This window comes from Mustela nigripes, chromosome 1 (assembly GCF_022355385.1).
Source record: "Mustela nigripes isolate SB6536 chromosome 1, MUSNIG.SB6536, whole genome shotgun sequence".
Lineage (NCBI taxonomy): Eukaryota > Metazoa > Chordata > Mammalia > Carnivora > Mustelidae > Mustela > Mustela nigripes.
Window position 1 is genome coordinate 132,745,497 of NC_081557.1, and position 7,471 is coordinate 132,752,967.

The 7,471-nt window shown below is 41.3% G+C and overlaps 1 pseudogene; it reads right to left on the minus strand.

Annotated features, from left to right (window-relative positions):
- Positions 1-3,715: 3,715 nt before the first annotated feature.
- Positions 3,716-5,646, minus strand: LOC132000334 (heat shock cognate 71 kDa protein-like; annotated as a pseudogene).
- Positions 5,647-7,471: the final 1,825 nt, after the last annotated feature.

The window sequence follows — 7,471 nt, forward strand, 5'->3', positions numbered from 1 at the left end:
GCATAAGGAATAATATGGAGGAAATGGAGAGATGGGGTGGAGAAATGAATTGGGGGAAATTGGAGGGGGAGACAAATCATGAGAGACCGTGGACTCTGAGAAACAAACTGAGTTTTGGAGGGGAGGATAATGGGGCATTGGGTGAGCTTGGTGGTGGGTATTAAGGAGGGCATGTATTGCATGGAGCACTGGGTGTGGTGCATAAACAATGAATTCTGGAACACTGAAAAAAATAAAATAAAATAAAGATTTTATTTATTTCATTTTTTAAAAGATTTTGTTTATTTATTTGAGAGAGAGAGATTGAGAGAACAAGTAGGAAAGGGGGCAGAGGGAGAAGCAGTCTCTCTGCAGAGCAAGGAGCCTGACACGGAACTTGATCCTAGGACCCTGGGATCATGACCTGAGCTGAAGGCAGATGCTCACCTGAGCCACCCAGGTGCCCTGCACTAAGTGATTAAAGACTTCACTCTTATTTTTATTTTGGCTCCTTATTGCTTTAATTGGCTACTCCAACACCAGACAGCTCAGGTCTCTCTTCCAGCTGAATGGAGTTCCTGACAGGCCCATGTGACACAAGTCTGGGCAATGAAATCTAAGAGGAAGATGGCTGGCTTGTTTATGAGAAAGCTGTTACTTTCCTGCTTAGGCAGAAAAGGAGCGGTGTGTGTGGAGGACAAATAACATTCTGCTTTCATCCTGTCTAGAATACAGATGTGATGTGGGGAGATGCAGCAGTCATTATATGAACAAAATATAAGCCAAACCCTTAAAAGATGCTGAGAGGAAAGTTTGAAAGAGCCTGGAGTCTTGATAACAGTGTCACTATAATAGCCTTAGGATATCTATCTTTGTATTTCTTCTTGTGCAAAGAAAAGAAACTTCTTCTAGTGATTTAAAAATATATTCATAAATTTTTTGACCCTTTTCTTATCAGAAGGAAAAGTTGAATTCTCCTCCTCCAGCTTTAGTTTGTTGCTTCTAACAAATAGATTACAGCAAACATGAAGGTGAGGGTAAATCAAAAAAGGTGATTCAGCTCCTATTGCTCTTACCACAACACTTGGGAGCCTATAGCTAACACTAAGAAGTCCAGCTATACTGAAGTTGCCATTCTCCAGAGGCAACTTTTTTTTTTTTTTTTTTAAACATGAGAATGATCCTACAGCTGCTGAAAGTCTAACAAAAGGGATAATACATAAACACAAGAGCTAGGGATAGATAGCTGGAATGTGAAGCATTAGGATTTGGATTACTGAGGAATTAGCATGAATCATTCTTGGGGGACTAAGGGGAAGAATAATGAACGCTACTAATTAGCCTGTTAAGTATTCTCTGTAACTGGAAGATATTTGGTTGCAACTAGAAAGCTGAGGTAATTATCTCTTCATTATGTATGAATCTATTTACATGAGCCACATGGGCATTCATGATTGGTTAGTTCAGATAAATGGATGTCCAGGTTCATGACAACACCATGAATTCATGCCCTGTAGCTTCTTTCTATTCCAGGACTATAGACTCCTTCCTTTGTAGTTCAAGGTGGCCACCATGTCTAGAAACACAAATAATACTATTTTATCATGTAATATTAATAAACCATTTATTATGTATTTTTCTCTGTTTCCAGAATTTAGTGGCCACCCTGGAGACACTTTTGGGAATATCTTTAACAAAACTCAACATTCCAGCTCTCAACCCATTCCACCTTCCCTGAGAAGTGCCCCTGATCCACATAGGTGGTCTCCTAGAGACTGTAGCTTTTGTGTGGCTCAACCTGATGACCTCAGATGACTGAACAAGTGGTAGACACTTGATTCAAGAAGGGCCAATCAAATTCTCTCTTCCAGGAGTAAGAATCGAAAGACAGAGAGTTGGTCTCTTCTAATGACTGGAACAGTTACAGATAAAATCATTAGCTGTTTTACAGCCATATTTGGCCTTATGGAAAGGAAAGAAGGGAAATATGGACTCTGATGTTAGAGAATGAAGCAGATGTGTAAGAAAAAGCAGAGTAGAGATGGTTTGAGAGTATATCTTGGGAGTATGGATGCTTTGCATTTCTTAATTACAACCCTTCCCAAGGCCTGACTGTACTCCTGCACTTATTTCTTACCACACTTCTGTATCCTTATGCCAAGTTCCATCTTTTTTTTTTTTTTTTTAAGATTTTATTTATTTATTTGACAGAGAGAGATCACAAGTAGGCAGAGAGGCAGGCAGAGAGAGAGAGGAGGAAGCAGGCTCCCTGCCGAGCAGAGAGCCCGATGCGGGACTCGATCCCAGGACCCTGAGATCATGACCCGAGCAGAAGGCAGCGGCTTAACCCACTGAGCCACCCAGGCGCCCCCAAGTTCCATCTTTTTGCTTAAGGTGAATCCATTTAGTTTCTATTACTTGACCCCAGAATTCTAGCTAACATAACTAACATAACTTTTTTTATTTTTCTATTTTTTAGAAGTTTTTACTTATTCACTTAGAGAAAGAGAGACAGAGTGCAAACAGGGGAAGTGGCAGAGAGAAAGGGAGAAGCAGACTCTCTACTGAGGTAGGAGCCTTACATGAGCTCGATCCCAGGGCTTGGTCCCAGGGCCTGGAAATTGTGATCTGAGCTCAAGGCAGATGCTCGACCATCTGAGCCACCCAGGTGCCCCAGTAACTAACATAACTTGAAACTGTAGGAGAGGAAAAAAAATTTCCTTCTATCCTTCCAAGTTCTTGGTTGAATCTCCTATAATAGAAGAGATTAACAAAAGAGAAACAGAACTTTATTCATATATTTGCCTCATATATGGGAGATACCCAGAGAAAAATGAGTAGCTCCCCCAAGTGACTTGGAATTCAGGATTAAAATCCCATCTTAATAGGGAAAAGAGAGAGAAATATAGGCCTTTTAGGGAGGAGTAAATGATTTTTGTGAAAAATAAATGGGCCCTTAGAAGATACGATGGAAGACACTATAGTTTGTGACAAAGTTTGTCTGGATGTGGTGTGAACTTCTGGTTTCCTCTCCTGCGACTAGAGTCAATTCTCCCTAGGTGATGAAAGTCCCATGGTGGGGATTTATGACAAATGGGTTCCTTTTAGAGGATCTGTTCTTTGGCAGGAAAGGGGAGTGCAGAGAAAGTCTCCCTGCATCTGCTGCTTTTCAAATGCCTGAAATTCAAAATAATCAAATATACCAAAGTGGCATGTTTGGGATGGCCTGTTCTGCTACCCTTTAAACCTTGACTGCCATCTTCCCAGAGACTACCATTGGTTATGAGGGTCAGGAAAGACTATGTGCATAAGTATGAATCTGTTGTCAATGAAGTGGAAATAATTGAAGAGCATCCTCTTCTAGAATGGCATCAACAGAATCAGCTTTGAGCACAAAGGGCAGTTGTGTCAGTCCTACAGAGCATGGAAACTCTCTTTCTGTTCTAAAATTGACTTTTTTTTTAATGGTGCCAATTTTAAGTACAGTTTGATTTAAGACATTGCATTTTTTGCTTAACAATACATTGCTTATAATTTGCTATGTTTATTTCCTTTCCCGGTGCACATATTCCATATTCAAGTAAAAAGAATGCCCAGTTTTTTTTGTTGTTGTTTTTTTTTTTTTTTTTTTGCTATAGCAGCTCACTGTTACAACTGCCATGGAATTTGCTACAAATTTGGGTACTTTGAATATTGTGTGTGGAACAATGCTAGACCTGTTTATTCTTAGGTTGCTTTAATCATCCTCTTCAATGGTGGGCCCAGAGGAGGCACCACCAGAGGGAGGAGCTCCACCACCAGGGAAGTCTCCAGGCATTCTTCCTGGCATGCCCCCTGGACTCTGGTACAGCTTGGTGATGATGGGTTGCAGACTTTCTCCAGCTCTTTCTGCTGGTGTTCAAATTGTTCCTTCTCTGCAGTCTGGTTCTTATCAAGCCAATTGATGATTTCATTGCACTTGTCAAGAATCTTCTGTTTGTCTTCATCATTTATCTTGCCCTGAAGTTTTTCATCTTCAACAGTTGCTTTCATGTTGAATGCATAAGACTCAAGTGAATTCTTGGAAGACACCTTGTCCCGCTGTTGCTCATCTTCAGCTTTGTACTTCTTAGCTTCCTGGACCATGCACTCAATATCTTTCTTGTTTAAATGGTCCTTGTCATTAGTGATGGTAATCTTGTTCTCTTTTCCAGTGCCCTTATCCACGGCAGAGACATTGAGGATACCATTAGCATCAATACCAAAAGTGACCTCAATCTGAGGGACACCACAAGGGGCAGGAGGTATGCCTGCGAGTTCAAAATTTTCAAGTAGGTTGTCCTTGTTCATGGCACACTCACCTTCATACACCTGAATAGGCACACTAAGCTGGTTGTTGGAGTAGGTAGTGAAGGTCTGTGTCTGTTTGTTGGGAATGGTAGTATTACGCTTGATGAGAACAGTCATGACTCCTCCAGCAGTTTCAATGCCAAGAGAAAGTGGAGTGACAACCAACAGCAGCAAATCTTGAACATTTTCAGGTTTGTCTCCAGAAAGGATGGCTGCCTGGACAGCTACACCATAAGCAATAGCCTCATCAGGGGTGATGTTCTTATTCAGTTCTTTTCCATTGAAGAAATCTTGGGGGAAGTTTCTGAATCTTGGGGATACGGGTAGAACCACCCACCAGGACAATATCATGAATCTGAGATCTGTCTAACTTGGCATCCCAAAGGGCTTTCTCTACAGGGTCCAGGGTGCCATGGAACAGGTCAGCATTTAATTCTTCAGACCGGATACAAGTGATAGTGGTATAGAAGTCAATTCCTTCATACAGAGAATCAGTCTCAGTACTGGCCTGGGTGCTGGAAGAAAGTGTACACTTAGCACATTCACAAGAAGTATGGTGACGACAAACTGCCTTCTTGTTTTCACTGATGTCTTTCTTATGTTTGCACTTGAACTCTGCAATAAAATGGTTGACCATTCGGTTGTCAAAGTCTTCTCCACTGAAGTGAGTGTCTCCAGCTGTGGACTTAAGCTCAAAGATCCCATCTTCAGTAGTAAGGATTGACATATCAAAAGTGCCACCTCGTAAGTCAAAGATCAGCACATTCCTTTCAGCTCCAACATTTTTGTCTAACCCATAAGCAATAGCAGCAGCAGTTGGCTCATTGATGATTCAGAGTACATTGAGACCAGCAATAGCATCTTTGGTAGTCTGATGCTGAGAATCATTGAAGTACACAGGTACTGTGACAACTGCACTGGTAACTGTCTTCCCAAGATAAGCCTCTGTGATTTCTTTCATTTTCGTCAAAACCATAGAAGACACCTCCTCTAGATAGAAACTTTTTGTCTCTCCCTTGTATTCTATTTGGACCTTGGGCCTGCCAGCATCATTCACCACCATGAAAGGCCAATGCTTCATATCAGATTGGACAACAGCATCATCAAATCTCCATCCAATCAGGCACATGGTATCAAAAACTGTGTTGGTGGGGTTCATCGCAACTTGATTCTTTGCAGCATCACTGATCAATCGTTCAGTGTCTATGAAGGCGACATAACTTGGATGGTTCCATTTCTTTGATCATTGGCAATTATTTCCACTTTTCTGTGCTGGAAGACACCCACACAGGAGTAAGTGGTGCCAAGATCAACGCCAACTGCAGGCCCCTTAGACATGGTTGCTTCTGTGTGGGTCTGGCTTAGCTTGAGAAGAACAGAGCAATCCAAAGATCTACCCCATGTTCAATGAGACCTAAAGTTGACTTTTCTAACAGAAAAGAGTTTCCCTGAGCTACCAACAGAAGAATCTGCTCTTTGAAAAACAATTTCAAATCCTCAAACTCCAGTGGAATTTTGCTAAAATGAAAAGTGTCGTCAGATATCATGGCTAAAATGTCCTCCTAAGTTTTTGCACCGTCCTTGGCTGAAATTATCTCTGGCAAGTAGGATAACCAAACAGAACTGCTTTCCCAGACTTGGTTCTATGTATAGTGTTCCCAGACTGCATTTTATCAGACCTCATTTCTGGGATTATCAATGATTAGCAAATGGGCAAAACAAGGTTTTTTATTCCAATATAATGCCTCTTCTCATTTATAGCTGATAAATTTATAAGGCCGGGCAAAAAGAAAAAATATGGAGAAAAATGGCAAATGACTTTAAATATGAATGTGAAAGGCAAGAATGAAGGAAAGAAAAAAGCCAACTAAAATACCATAACAAAAAGGAGAGGTTCAGGAGTTCTGCAAGTGAGTTCCTTAAGGGCAGGGACTACTTGGTCCAGAGTCAAGTGCTTCACCTGGGGTAGAACAGGAACTGAATGATGAGTGCAGGCTTAACTGATTGAATGAATGAATAAATGATTGAAAGGCTTGATAAAATGAGGGCCAGAAAACTAGATTACCTTCTGCTAGTAGGACATGAGTTTGTTTCTGTTGAATTTCAAGTAGTAAATCTTCCTGAATTTGTCTACTGTAGTTAGAATCCGATGTGGCCTCCAGATACAAAAAGTAGAATTCTAGAATCTTGTCAGGCTCCCACAGTCGATGCTGTTACACTCTTTCAAGTATAGATAGAAGTCACAACCCTGACCTCCTGCCATAGGTGTGAGTGGATGACATGAAGTCCTCTCTGCCTGACCAACTCAGTCTTCTTTTTTAACTTTTCTTTATTTTTTAAATTCTTTTTTTTTTTTTTTTTTTTTTTTTTTTTAGAGGTGGGGAGAGGCAGAGGGAGAGAGAATTCCAAGCAGGCTCCACACTCAACACAGAGCCTGACATGGGGCCTGATCCTACAACCCCAAGATCATGATATGAGCTAAAATCAAGAGTGTTGCTTAACCAACTGAGCCACACAGGTACCCCATGACCACCTCAGTATTCTAAGGTTTGGGCCAACTGATTCCACAGAGGACAAGAGTGGGAGGAAGTGTCTCTGACCTGGTGTCTCCAGTCTGGTGCCAGCCCTGTCATGGGGCCCTGGGAACCACTGCCACCCCTTTTAATTACAGTGTCTGAAAGAAGAGGCCGAACCCCCTCTGATTTGGAGAAAGGCTTGTTTCTTCATCTTATTAACAATAACATATCCCATTGCTCCAGTAATTACAGACCTATTGCTGAAGCAATCAAATTGCTTATTTGAAAGAAAGACTGTTTCCTTTCCCTAATGAATGTGAACAGTTCCCCAGAGCCCGAAGGTGATATGTATGAATGCCCCACTGTAACAATGAGAAGCGATTATAAATAAATGACACAGAGCTGCTCTGTTCTTAAAAATCACTGCATGATCAATTTTGAGAGACATGCATAGAGATGGGACTCAGGAGATTTCATTTTAATTATTCTGCCTGAAGGAAAACGATACTTTCTTCTGTGTCGGCACCATCGTACATTGAAACTTGAAGAGACTTTGGAAACAAGATCCTGTTTGTCTTTCTCAAACCACTGGCAGATACAGTGGTGCAGTTACCATCATTTTATAGGAGGGGAAACTGAGGTCCAGA